Here is a 15,023-nt window from a genome sequence, read left to right as displayed (position 1 = left end):
GTTGCATTCTATACAGCCTGATTATGTATTTTTTTAAGCTACATAGCCTGTCTCCAGTTTTTTCTCAATTTGACTAATTAAGAAGCGATAATAGGATATTTGACCGGCATATCATCAAAATGTCCGGAAAACGAAACCTCGACCGGCACCATTTTTATCTAGCGGAAACTCTGACACACACACACTCATGCTCATAGCAAAGATAATACACGTTGCTTGTTCAGTCTTGCAAAAACACTGTCTTAAACAGAATGCATGTGAGAAAGAGGTACTTCTTTGTGTTTGGCTTTGACAGTGAGTTGTTGAGCAAGTAAATGCAAAGTATGATCCATGGCCTTGTTGCTGAAGAATGTTTGTGTATCTGTGTTTATGCAATTAGCCTCTTTCGCCACTACCAAGACTGTCTAATTCCTGTATGTATGACTTTGTGTGATGGGGGGGTGTATATTTGCGTGATTGTGCCTGCATGTGAGTACTTGTACATGTGTATGTGTGTGTGTGTTTGTGGAGGGGGGGGGGGCTGTCTGTAATTGTGTATGTGTATCTGTGTGTGTGTCTGTCTGTGCATGTGTGTGCGCTATACATACAGCGCTGGCTAATTAGCATTGTTGACACCGCTCACACCCCGCCGTGCTAATCTGCTAGTGAAGGGGGCCCTTATCTGAGCACCCTGCGTACAGAGTGTGTGCTTCTGTGTGTGCTCCATGCTAGCTCAGAGCCTCCACCTCCTCTCCCAGCCTCCCCTTCTCCTCTCTCTCCCTCACCCCACTCCCTCCACAGATCCTTTGTCTAACGCCTGTGTGTGTGCGTGCGTGCGTGTGTGTGTTTGTGTGTGTTTGTGTGTGTGTGTGTTTGTGTGTGTGTGTGTGTGTGTGTGTGTATGTGTGTGTGTGTGTGTGTGTGTGTGTGTGTGTGTGTGTGTGTGCAGGCTGTGTGCTTAAGTGCCTACGTCGCACTAGCCTCCACCACCACCACCTTTCCTCTCCTCTCCCTCGTTCCCTTCACCGCTCCTTTGTCCAAGCCTGACGCCTTGGCTACAAAAGCCACGCAGGCCTCATGTCCTCATTGTTGGGGAACAAGCGGCCAAGACAGGCATCAGCAGACAGCGGTGCAGATGGGGCCCCTATTCAGCCCCCCTCGGCTCTCAATGCGAGTGGCGCACCTCACAACACGGGCGGGCGCGCTGCGTGCCAAGAGGTGCCTCCTGCCAGACCGAGCCGGGCGAGCCTGGCGACTGTCTGATACTGATATACATTTCACGTCTTCTCCATGCAGGTGTTCTGCAATAATTCACATCACACATATCAGCCTTGAACCAGTGACATTGAATCAATGTTTTGCTTTCCCATGCCTCACCAAAGAAGGAGGTACTGCACATATTAAAGAGAAGTACAGTATGAAGGCCTGCCAGTCTTCTTCTACACAGTCTTGCATGCCTTGTTGAATTTCCCCTTGGGGATCAATAAAGTATCTATCTATCTATCTATCTATATATCTATCTATCAGTCTATCTTCAAGGAATTTGGCTAGAATTTCTTTTCAGAGGCCCCCTCATTTGAAGCCAGCACCCATGCACATCTCAAGACATCAGTATAATCATATACCTATCAAGTGTCTAGTGAGTGCATTCCTCAGTGTCTTAAGTGTGTGTTACACAACTCTTTGCAAACACCTTATAAAAACGCTGCTCCTATCGGCTGCACTCAACAGTATGGGCTGCACTTGACTTGACTGCATAAGTCTGTGAGGTATAAATAAGCACACACCATTCACACGCAAAGATGAGAGCACCACCCCCTCTCTCGTTTACTCTCACCTACACACACACTGAGGCACACACACAAACACACACACACACACACGCACATACACGAACACACACACACACACACACACACACACACACAGACAGACTCAGAGGCATTCAACACACCTGCTTCTTTGTCCTGCAGCAGGTGTTGGCCGCGAAAGAATTCTCATGCGAGGAGAGGAAGTTTGCTTTGTGCTTACAGTTAGCGCATGCAGTTTATTGCTACCCTGTCAGCAGATGATTGCTCTGTCATATCATGTAAATGTGTGTAGGTGTCAGAATCAGAAGGGGAGGAAAGGGAGAAAGAGAGAGGAGAAGAGAGAGGGAGGTAGGGAGAAGGAAAAAAAGAGAAGAGTGTGAGAGATGGAGAGTGAGGGAGAAGGATAGAGTGAAAGTCTGTCCTCCTCCAGGTGTTCGCTCAGCAGGTGTTCCTTCAGCTACAGCAGTAGTCATGTAGTCACCATGTGGCACAAAAGGCAGGGGACATATGCTGTCATCCCACTGAGAATGGACACTCAAAAAAAAAACATGTGTGTGTGTGTGACTGTGTGTCTGTGTGCATGTGCCCACTCGTGTGTGTGTGTGTGTGTGTGTGTGTGTGTATGTGTGTGTGTGTGTGTGTGTGTGTGTGTGTGTGTGCACGTGCCCGCGCATGTGTGTATACGTGTGTCTGTGTGTGTATGTGTGTGTGTGTGTGTGTGTGTGTGTGTGTGCGCGCGCGCGCGTTGTACTGAGCAATCCCTCTGCCCACAAAAAGGGACCGGGCTCGTGCTGAGAGGATGTGATTCATTAAGTGAGTGATGGAGAGAGCAAAGTCAGACAGGAGGAGTGAGAGAAAGACAGAGCAGAGAGACTAATGAAGGACAAAAACAAAGAGATAGAGAGAGAGAGAGAGAGAGAGAGAGAGAGAGAGGGAGAGAAGTGAAGAATACAACTCAAAATGGCTTAAAAAGGAAAGCTGGAGAGAATGGAGGACGCATGAGGAGAACCACACAAGACACAAAAAAAAAAAACAAAGAAAAGGAAAAAAGAAAAGACAAGAAAAGAAAACAAAAGAAAAGAAAAGAGAAGAAGACATGGACATATACAGTAGTAACACACAATTAGCACACCATGAATGGCGCTGCTCACAATACCTTCTTGCTTTGATTTAAGGTTTCAGAGCGGCCTGTGAACACCCCCCCCCCCCCCCCCCCCCCCCTCCATCCGACTTCAAATGGCCGCTCCTGTGCCCAGGATGGCACTTGAGAACATGAGGCAGACGGACAAGAGGCTGGCAGAGCAACGACTCAGAGTGAGAGGAAGAGGAGAGGAAGATTAACGGCTCACACACATCAGGTCTGTGATTCACTGGAGTGCCGATTAATGGCGCACACATGTCAGGTCTGTGATTTACTGGAGTGCCGATTTCGGAGCTGATTTCATCTTGTCTTGATCGGGCTGAGCAATAGTCGTTGGGTTTGTGTCACACTGAGATCAGAGACAAAACTTACTCAGGCATTTCCTACTTGATCAAAGAAAAGGTAATACAGTAAGACCTCAGAGGTTTGTTAAAGCCACTGAGACTCTGAGACTTGACTGAAGACAATTGAAGATCTTTGATGGAGTAGGGGTAGCAATGTAAGGAATGTATCATATCATGGCTAGGTTATGAGTGGTGTAATAGCACTTGCTACTTCCCATCCCATTTAATTTTATATCAATACATTTGACTCTGTTATAACATATTATGCTTTCATAAATGAATAAATGAATGAAGCTTCTTCCATGTGTTATCCAATGCTTATGAATGTGTCATAAAGCCTTAATGCAGCTACCCTTCATTTGCCTGGTGTGTATTTCAACCGATACAGTGAAAAAAAAATGCCTCTGCAACCAATCAGATGGCACCACCAACTCAAGGCTTGTTTGTATGACAACCTGTCAATGTGTGTTTGTGTGTGTGTGTGTGTGTGTGTGTGTGTGTGTGTGTGTGTGTGGGTGGTTGGGTGGAGAGTTGGGGCCTGGCACCATCACCTCCAGGCTCCTTCCTGGCTGACCTCACCCACCCCAAACTGCCCCGACATGGCGAGAGTGGGGGAGTCCAGGGCAGGTCAGACAGGGCAGAGAGAGGAGGGGGTAGAAGCCGATGATGAAGCGGAGTGCAGAGGCAGCTGCTCTTTTATGCAGGGGAATCCACACAGGCAGAGCCCAGCAGGGGAGAGGCCAGGGGTGAGCACAAACACCTGCTACCTCTCCATTTCACTGCTCCCTTTCCCTCTCTCACTCCCATTCAGACAGAGAGGGCTCTGAGGATGTGTGTGTGTGTGTTGTGTGTCACTCCCAATCTTTTAGGTTCAGACAGAGAGAGAGGGCTCTGAGGATGTATGTGTGTATGTGTGTGTGTGTGTGTGTGTGTGTGTGTGTGCTGTGTGTGTGTTTATGAAATGGCATTAGTGTGATTTAATCAAGCACTTGTTCTGGCCTACTGGTCTTTAGATATCTAGTGAATTGTGTCTGCCAAAAGGGAATGATTGTGGTAGCAGATAACATGGCCTCTAAATAAACATATTAATACACCAAAAAAATAATTCTGGTATCTAACTGACTGTATTTCTTATTTACTATATTACAATATGCTGTAAAATGTGTTGCTATGCTAGACTATATTGTACTACATGATAATACTATCCTCTGCCCTGCCTATAGTATATCATAATATACTGCACTAACCAGGATAACAGCTTAAAGACATCTTGTGCAAGTATTTACCTTAATATAAAAGCTTCGAAGTCATTTTGATGGTAAATTAACTTCGAAATCATGTACAGTAATATTATCTTCTCAGTCGACATGGCTCTTCAGAGATTATCTTTGCTGGTTTGTAAATAAATCCACATATACCGTGTACAGGGGGAAGGGTGCCTACCATGAGGTGGTATTTACGACAGTTCAGTCAGGACCACTTTGTCAAAGAAATAGCTTTTTTTACCATTTGCATAATATTACATTTGGCGGTATGCTCTGTTCTGGGAGCCCCCTGTCCTTCCATGGGCAAACATGGAAAGCCTAAGGCAGGGAGAGCAGCAAAGATAAACTCCCCCATATGGTACAGAACAGACCAGACATCAATGACAAACATTGAAGTCAGAAGTATGAGGAGGAGATGGGGTGGAGGTGGGTTGCAAAAAGGACTTGCAGAGAAGCGGCAGGCAGAAGGTGGGCTAAGGCTGCTTATATAAGGTGCTCTGAATGATCTCCACCAGTTAAAGAGTAGAAGGTGATCAGCTGAGCAATCAGCTGGGCAGACAGGTGGGCAATCAGCTTAGCTGCTCAGGGAAGCTTGGCCAGACTGTGGCCTGCCTGAACTAACACTATGCTCCATTTGTGTAAAATACAAAAACTGCAAATGTAGGGGGAGTCTAGTAAGATGCTATTGGTCATAAGGGCTCCATTTTCTCCTCAGTCTTTTCTTGTGTTCAGCCTCTTTTTGGTCCTGACCGCCTGATGTGTTTGCCCTTTTAAGCTGTGTTTATGTGGCAGGCTAACTGGCCATCGCTAATTACTTAATGGCCACGAACAATGTAATGGCCCAACTCGACAACAAGCATGCATTTAAAAATCTCACTACACGCAATTGGATAACACTAGACCATGTTTACTCTGAATGATTTCGGACTTCGACGCAATCGGATAACAATACGACCAATGTGTACTGTCCTCCAACGTTGCAGTGCTGTCTTCATCAGTTTAGCTGGTTCCCCGGAATGTTGGAGTAGAAGTAACGTGCATCTGCTCATTGCCAGAGTGTCTCGCAGAGACAATTCCATTGTGCTCTCGCGAGAACTCTGGATTTCCAGGGTAGCACAGATGGCCAACTTAGTAAAATGGTTCAATTGTACGTCACTTTTCTCTAGTAAGCTCTGGCCATTAAATGTTGACTTTGTTTGGGTGGGCAAGACACTATATTTGGGTGGCTCAGCCCACCCCTGGCCATGCCAAGAGTCGGCCCCTGTTGCCATTGAAACATTACATTACATTACATTTAGCAGACATTTCTTGACCAAAGTGACTTACATATGTCAGCTGTATCACTAGGGATCACATTGTCCCCGGAGCAACTTGGGGTTAAGTGCCTTGCTCAAGGGCACAACGGTGGAAGCCGGGAATTGAACCGACAACTTTCAGGCTACTGCACGCTAGCCAAGCCCCTTAACCACTACACTACCACCGCCCCCGAAACATTCAAACACTGAAAGAACATTCTATACCATTATTTCTATTCTTTGTTGGAAATTGTTTGCAGTCTAACATCTTGAAGAACATCTAATTTATCTAAAAAAATCATATTAGAAGAGACAAGGAATGAGGAGTGAGAACCAAGTTAAAAGACGTATTTCTTTACATTCTGTTGTCATTTCAAGGTTATTGTTCATTGTTGAATCAACATTCAAACAGAAAAGTGCACATAGCCCCTGTAAGCACTAGAGTAACAAGGCAGAAAAAAGTTAGACAAACAAGACTGTTGTAAGTAAAGACAGAAACAAAACTTTAGTAATACATCTGAAAATGTTTATTGCCGAATTAAAGCAACAGATCATAGTGATTGATACAAAGGTATTGATCGACTTCTTTGATATCCCCGCCATGTCAGAGAATGACCTCTCAATTATATGCTGTCTGTCTAGTTGAGACTCTTTTGAAGATATTTACTCCAACCCTGCGAAATACAAAACATAACAAGAAAATAGATACATCAAGTACTTGTTTTACTGACCACACGGTAATAATTAACAAAGAAACATAAAAGTCTTACAGAGTGGCTTGCCAGTCGTCCTTTCTGTTACTGCTACGACGTAAAAGCCAGTTGGTCCTGAGTTCCTCACCTCTATCAGTGTGAAAATACTGACCAACAAACCCTGTACATGAAGCTGAGAGGTAGACAGATGGATGGTCAGATTGAGTTGCAGATATTCTGGCTATTTTATAAAACTCTGTGAAAACCATAAGGCAAATTATGACCAAACTACATACCCGCCCCTATGTCTTCCCATTGGATGCCAAACACGAAGGTGGGACTGTCTTTGTTTGTGGGGTTTACGAACCCTATCAAAGGAACCCACTTTTTCTTCGATGCTCCGACGATAGTTTGATATAGACCTCTGATTGTTGCACCTTCTGTAGAGTTTATGACCACGTGAGATTTAAGATCATTCACCCATTCTCCAAGTAAGAGCTTGTTCAAAATAGAAAAGAAATAAAGACACAGTGAGACAATAAACAGAATGCACATACATGCGTGGAGTCAAATTGTATTCATAAATTACGGTAAATAATTCCATCATATCATGGCTCATTGTATAACTGCACTTGGCATCTATTTACAAAGGTTTTAAAAATATGTGTGTATATGAAATTTAGGATCAGGGAAGAATATGTTTTATACTGTAGTCATACAGGTATCAACATTTATATATGTAGCCATACAGGTATCAACATGTATGATAGGAGTATGAACGATAGCAATAAGCAATCATCAGGGTCCAAGCAGAATATGCAAAACTCTGGGGGAGATGGTGAATAATTTCCCAAAATGTTGTCTTTCCTTTAAGGGAAACCTACAAATTTCATTTACCTTTTTCCTATTAAGTTGAGACTTTTATCCAAAGCGATTTACAATGAGGGCAAACATAAACGCTACACAGCAAAGGTGATCTTAACAATAAATATTACTTTTACAAACTACAGGGTACCAGTCAGAGTGTAATCAAAGGAGATAGTAGCAGGGGAAGAAACTAAATGCATGAAGGCATGCTATGAGTGTTGGATATGTGGTAAACTAAATGCATGAAGGCATGCTATGAGTGTTGGATATGTGGTAAACTAAATGCATGAAGGCATGCTATGTGTGTTGGATATGTGGTAAACTAAATGCATGAAGACATGCTATGTGTGTTGGGTATGTGGTAAACTAAATGCATGAAGACATGCTATGTGTGTTGGGTATGTGGTAAACTAAATGCATGAAGGCATGCTATGTGTGTTGGTTATGTGGTAAACTAAATGCATGAAGGCATGCTATGTGTGTTGGGTATGTGGTAAACTAAATTCAAGGTAAATGCATGTTGTGTGTTGGGTATGTGGTAAACTAAATGCATGAAGGCATGCTATGTGTATTGGGTATGTGGTAAACTAAATGCAAGGTAAAGGCATGTTATGTGGTAAATTAAATGCAGGGTAAAGGCATGCTATGTGTGTTGGGTATATGGTAACCCTTTATAATATCTACACACAAGTATTTATTAAGTACGGGATAATGTTGGCATTGTTCCTACATTAATTCTTATCAGTAAAGCATTTGTATAAACAGTTATGAATGGTTTGTTCATAGTAAATAAGCCTATATCTAAAATATGTTTATACATTATTTAATTTTATATTTAATAAATTAAATGAAAAGTTGGGTCTTCAAGAGCTTCTTAGAGAGTGATGCCCCTGCTCTGTTACCATTTGTTAGCTTGCACGACCAATAGCTTACCTCAGCAGGGCTTCGAATCTCCATCGGCTCTGACTCTGACATAACCCCAAACACCATTGCCAATGTCACTGACATGACTCCCAAACTCCTCCATGACTGCCAAAGGACCGAAAATGCCATTCTCATTTCCTTGTGACCCTGAAAAAAAATAAAACATTGTTTTTGCTGCTCCAATCTCTTTTTCTACCAGACATATAGATTTAGATATGTATGTCTGTGTCATACATTTGAGGAACCTAATGAAAAGTATTGCTGACATCATTTCTTTGAGAAAGAAACAATATGTTTACGGCACAGAAAGCAATTGTCATCCATGTAGACATTTTGTTTTAACAATGAATTGTAATGATCTTAAACGACATTTTCACAAGGGAATGGAGTACATTGTTTGTAAAATGTTAACTAATGACCATGCAGTGAGCAGATAAATGGAACGGAAATAACTTCCAGCCATTCAGTTTCCTAGACTATGTATGCTGTGCATATATGAATACGAATACAACTAATATAGTTTTAGTTTACCTTAGAGTGTTGTCAAAGGCTTCTTCAAAGCAGAGTGAGGCTGATCGCACACATTTTCTCCTTTTAAAGCAGTGGGGACACCATGCAACCATGCATTGTGACACTGTTATGGAGAACTTTGATTAGTCAATTGTGTTGAAGGTTCGCAATAAAGTGTTAAAATCCCAGGCTTATGTAACTATGAATACTAGTTAGTTAACATACGTAGATCAACGCAATAATGGAACAAGAAAGAAGAAGAAAGAAAAAATGGGGAACAAAGTTATCAGTCCTGTGGAAGATTTCTAAGGAAATAGGGTTAGGCAATACCAGTGTAACAACAACTTCTAGTTAGCCAGCAAAGGCTATCAGCTAAGCTAACTAGTCAACAGTCAGTCGATGACATTTATTTTTGTGACTTAAAGTAAACCTTTGACTGATGTTGTGCAATTCTGCTGTTCTTTCTTTGCCTCTCTGAACAAAACTCTAATCTGATCTAATCATTTTGAAACTCCTCTTTGCAACAGTTTCGTCTCGTCACATATCTTTGGTGTGAATTGGTCAAGAGTCAGAAAGAGGCGAAATGGCATCAAGATTTTTTCAAGATGCATCGAGAGGAAGATTTTTAATTAAATAGGGTTAGGCAACACATCAATCCAGACATGATGGTGATGAGTCCCCTCATCCCTGTTCTGCCTATCCCCAAGCCAACACACATCAATGCTACATACTATGGACCAAGCCCGCTGGGAGGACAGTGGTGGACAGGCCTGTCTTAATCAAGAAGGCCTGGGACATGGGGAAATAAGGGCTAAGGATGTGAAAGGGTCACGATGGCATAAGAAAACTGATTTGAACAGACATGGACAAATTGATAATGATATCATAATCAAGATGCTTTACCTTATAATTACATATTAAACACATTATGTTTGCATACAGTATACAGTATGTTATTATTGTTTTCACATGACGAGTGCCTTGGTAGTTATATTGTACAGTCATGCCAATAATATAAATCTTGTTCAGATCTGAATCTGAAAATGATTTCTTGCTGTATAGTGTTGTCAAGACCTCTCCTTTCCTCTCCACTCCTCCTTTCCTCTCTTCTCTTCTCCCCTTTCTTCTTAGTACAGGCTGCCCCCCCATGTATTATTTTACTGTGATACTGAAATATTTCAGTTGTTCGCTTCCCCTGTCTATTCTCAATCTCTTCCTCCTTTGATATTCCCCTGCTGCCATCACAACAGTTTAATGTTCCAAATCCACTCCCCTCATCACAGCCACCCACCCCCTCCAAATCCCACCCCACCACCTCAACCCCTCACCACCACCTGGTTCTTCAAAGGAAGACATCCCTCTCAACGTACTCTCAAGTGCAGTTCTGACAAAGAACTACTGATGAGCTTCCTCTCTCTTTCTCTTTCTCTCCCTCCCTCTCTCTCCATCCCTCTATCTCCATCCCTCTATCTCCCTCCCTCTCTCTCCATCCCTCTATCTCCCTCCCTCTCTCTCCCTCCCTCTCTCTCCATCCCTCTCTCTCCATCCCTCTATCTCCATCCCTCTATCTCTTTATGTCTCTTGTTTGGTCTCTTCATCGCCCCCCTTCTTTTTTCTCTTTCCCCTACACACACACACTCATACATCTCTCACACTATGGTTGTACATGCATGTGCATTCCCACACCAAACGTGATACAATTTCTCTTCTCCCACACATACACATAACACACACACACACACACACACACACACACACACACACACACACACAAAGTACTGTATGTCTACCTATATGCACAAGCGAGGCCCACACATAGACCAAATCCCAGGACAAAAGCCTACAACACATCATATATTCATGAACACGTGTTCATGCATGCATAATCTCTAAATAGAAAATGACTAAATGTGCCAGGCTTTTAACAAAATATACACTGACTGTTATGAATCCCACCCAAGGGTCAGTACATAATCTCATCTGAGGCCCGGGGCAATGTACGACAGTGTTCCATGCATGTTTAAAACACCATACAAATAAGAAAACAGCAGGGATGCATTCCTAAGGACCCCGAGTGTCTACTGGGTGGCCTTCTTATTTAACCCAAAACCCTAATTATTTTTCAGGACAAAAACCTTGTCCCGCCATTTCAAGGTTCACTTGACTGGTGGTGCTCACACTGCTGCAACGAGACAGCGCCCCCCAAGAGCGTCGACCAGTCAGTTAAGGTCAGTGTGCATGTGCGGGGCAAAATGTTTTTTCAGGTACATAATGTAAGTCTGTAAAATTATTATTAAATTATCACCACAAGATGTTTTGTCCTTGTGTAGGCTTGCTATACTGTAGATATACAGTATTCTAGACAATAAAGAATAGCACCGTAAAACAGGGACGTCACTAGGATTGAAAGACGAGGGGGTTTAGCCCCCAGGGTTGTAGGTAAAATTTCATCACATCTTAAAAGGGCTTCAATGAATTGTAGCTACCCTTTGAGGCCTAGGCTATTTTCAGTGTAATTTTACTATTACAGTAAGCTCATTGTAAGGGCCATCTGTTATACTAGGTTATATAGTTTTCAGTATAGGCTACCTATATCTGATTCTGGGATGTGGTCATGCTTATAATAATATATAATACAAACTACTTTCTATAGTTATTTTTTGTAAGGTGTTACTCAGTTAAGTGAGGTGAAACCTGACTAAGAGAACACTGACTAGACTTGCACAATAATCCTCTCTTGAGCCATTGCTGACTGGATGTGAAAGTTGCAGAATACCATGGAATTCTAAAAGCAGATTACAGATTAATAAATGTCACACTGCCTTCTCTCTCCGCCCTTCCTCTCCTGTAGCATTTGATCATTTGATCAGTGCTCTTTTTAAGTTGAACTAGGGTAGTGCTTAGCTAATACAAACTACTATTAACTTATGTGATAATTTAATAATCAAACAATCATCAAACAATATTCAAACCTAAACAATTGCACCCTACACTAAGCTATAATCTTTTTTAACCATATAAATTAGTCATTTGAGGCCTAGGCTATTTTCAGTGTAATTTTACTAAGCTTTCATTGTAAGGGTTATTATGCTAGGCTATATCGTTTTCAAGATAGTATAGGCTACCCATATCTGCGAAAGTATGATGTGTTTATACTTATGTCAGCCTATAGGCTATGTCAAGGAAAAATACTGTGTCTCATGATTGTTACATTCATGTCACCTGAAGCGTGATGGTGGAAATATCTATCCAAAGCACAGTTGATCTGTGTATGTCATGATCAACTTTTGATTATTGAAACCAAGTTAATTATTTTGGGCTATAACATTAGAATTTCAGCTCAAAGTTGTAGAAATTTGTTGCAATTTCAAAACTCGTGAACGGCTTACTGTAGGCTACAGAAGAATGCTTCATATAGTCGGTTCCGCTAAGGTCTGCTGTTTATTCTTATATATGGTTTGCCCTGTATTGAGTGACGTGAGATAGCCATCTCTACCATCTACCATGGCTACCATCGAGACAAGCCATCGATGGCTACCATCGAGAGTAATGGGTGGAGATGGAGGAAGCACATTGTGCAGAATGCCGCCGCTACCACACGCATCACGCACTGTGCGTAGAGCACCAAGGGGCGTCGGGGGCACCAAAATGTAGCCAATAAATATAAGTAGGCCTAGCTTTACTAGACTAGGCCTGGCTTTAGCCTACTTCAAACTGATTTTCATTCTTCCGAACGTTTACAATGTCAAAATGCAACAGCATGTTACATGCAAGGATGATATGGCTCCTCAATCTCCACTATGCATGGGGGCATTTCCAGCTATCTTGTCATTGCTGATCATTGATATCTCCTTTCTGATATAAGAAACTTTTTAAATGAAATAATGAAGGCAACAACGACAAGGCTAGAGAAGATTCCGGAGTCATTCGGTTCCCACTACTGACCATTTATAAACTGCTAGAGGGAACTTTAATATTATGCATATCATTGTTAATATTGTTCTATAAATGTGGCACAATCAATGACAGAGTTTGTGGATTAGCCATAGTCTATTTAAATGGAGTTAGTAAAACACACACAAACACACACGCACACCAGGGTTTCCGTTGTCCGGTACCGGACATTGGCCGGAAAAAAAATGAAATGTCCGACAAAATTAAATCTCTCCGGTCAAATTGTCCGATTGAAATTGGCTAATAATCCCGTCCCCTAACGCAATCTGAATTTGAGAATAAGCCTTAATATGTAAGCCTATATTATACGTCCTCTGTCTATTTAAATGAACGGGCTCTACCGTTTGAAAAGTAGGCTATTAAACAACACGCATAGCCTATGCTGCATTTCAAATATGAAGCGCGCTTATAATGTCCATGTTAAACAACGAACAAATGAGTGAGGCGGTTCAAACATGGCCATGCCCAGGCAGACTAGCCTTAAAAGTTTTTTCAGAGGCCAGACGCAATGGATGATGATAAATTGGTAACGTCTGAAGCCTGTCCGGTCAACTCCACCACCCCCAGATAAAAAGCAGAAGTGTCGGGCGTAGGCCTATCTGTCGGAATCAGTGACGTTGGAAGTGGAGTTGCGGGGGTGCGGCAGCTCCAAGACACTGTCATTCTCTCTAGCTACACTGGACATGGAACTGTGTTCTTTACCCAAAGCATACAGTAGACCTATGCTTTCTCTGTCTATAATCTGCAGGGTTAGGGCCTCCTCGCCGAGGAGATTGCTTGTTCGCTGATAATTTCCGGCACAATTAAACTGTATCATTGAACCGCGGGCCGAAAGAAAAAGAAACTTTCCCAGAATAAGCAACATTTCTTAATTTATTGTTATCAAATAAAGAGGCATAGCTTAGGGGGTAGTGGTGTGAGCATCTGTGCAAGTTAAACAGTCACCACTGGAGATAACGTGGCAACAAACGTAGCCTTTTTAAAACAACGAACGAAGCGGACTCTTGCTGTCCATGAAAACATAGATACTGGCTAGATCTTGTTAGGCATGTTTAAGTTAGGCTAATGAACACGTTGCATTCTATACAGCCTGATTATGTCATTATTTAAGCTACATAGCCTGTCTCCAGTTTTCCTCAATTTGACTAATTAAGAAGCGATAATAGGATATTCTCTTCACTCGGAAAGTGGTTTGGTTGTGTTTAGTTTAGGTAAACATGTATTCCTTCAATATCACACACACAAACACACACACACACACAAAATATAAACACACATGCACACAAACATACACACGTACACACACAAAGGCAGTGTGACTCACTTCTTCCCCTGTGACATCAGCGAGCCAAGCATCAGGGATGCTGGGAACACAATGATAAGGACTGGCGGGATGGGAGAGGGTGGGTGTCCATCAACAACACAGCCACGGTCTCCCACGGTAACCAAACAGGAAGTTGGAAGGAGTGAGCTACACCTCACCAATTCCACCCCCTCTAATTTAGAAACAGGTGTGCTCTGCATAGATCCCTTCCATAAGAAGACTCCACACCCCAACACACAGGGACTATACCGCCTAGGGCACACAGCTGGGAGTAACTTACATGAGTGACATCATCCCTCTCTTTCTCTAACCACATAAAAACTCGGTGTTCTGACACAGATTCCATTGTGTCGGATCCCACGGTGACATCGTCGCTATGGCACTAGTGTGGATGCACATTGTGGTAATGGAGGCTTTTGCCTCCCAGGTGCCCACAACGTATCTCACACGACACAGAAATAACACGCGCACACACACACACACACACACACAGGGCATGTTTTCGTTTGAAGGCATTGTTTGTGACTTACCCAGATTTTACCCTAATGTAATGCATGATTGGCGGTAATGCACTGCCATGGTGGGGCTTCCGGTGGGTAAGCTTACAGTAGGTCTTAGATGAGGCAATCATAATAGCAGGCAAAAAGTGTCCAACTAAATGCTTTATAGTTGGGGACATTATTTTGTCTTTCTCACATTATTCCTGAAATTCCATGAAAAGGTTTGTGAAAAGGAATGTTATTATATACTGACAAATCTGTTACTCATCAAGACTGTTTTATATGTGTATAGTAGAAAATATAGTATAGTATAGTTTCAAATTGGTTGCAGCCCCTATCCCTAAAGTAGTGTGTGTGTGTGTGTGTGTGTGTGTGTGGTTTTGAACATTTTAAATGGGCTCTTGTGGAGATGGTGTT

At 42.5% G+C, this 15,023-nt stretch overlaps 1 long non-coding RNA gene across 1 annotated transcript; it reads right to left on the bottom strand.

Annotated features, from left to right (window-relative positions):
• Positions 1–6,890: 6,890 nt before the first annotated feature.
• LOC121711708 lies at positions 6,891–14,173 on the bottom strand. The gene is made up of 4 exons (XR_006032408.1): positions 14,107–14,173; positions 8,850–8,952; positions 8,328–8,465; positions 6,891–7,025 (listed from the first exon to the last, which is right to left on the bottom strand). It is a non-coding gene; the product is annotated as an uncharacterized LOC121711708 (long non-coding RNA).
• Between the last annotated feature and the right edge of the window lie 850 nt (positions 14,174–15,023).

Source organism: Alosa sapidissima, chromosome 6, assembly GCF_018492685.1.
Source record: "Alosa sapidissima isolate fAloSap1 chromosome 6, fAloSap1.pri, whole genome shotgun sequence".
NCBI classification, from domain to species: domain Eukaryota; kingdom Metazoa; phylum Chordata; class Actinopteri; order Clupeiformes; family Clupeidae; genus Alosa; species Alosa sapidissima.
The sequence above is the reverse complement of the archived record's forward strand: the minus strand, read 5'-3'. Positions and strand labels throughout refer to the sequence as shown.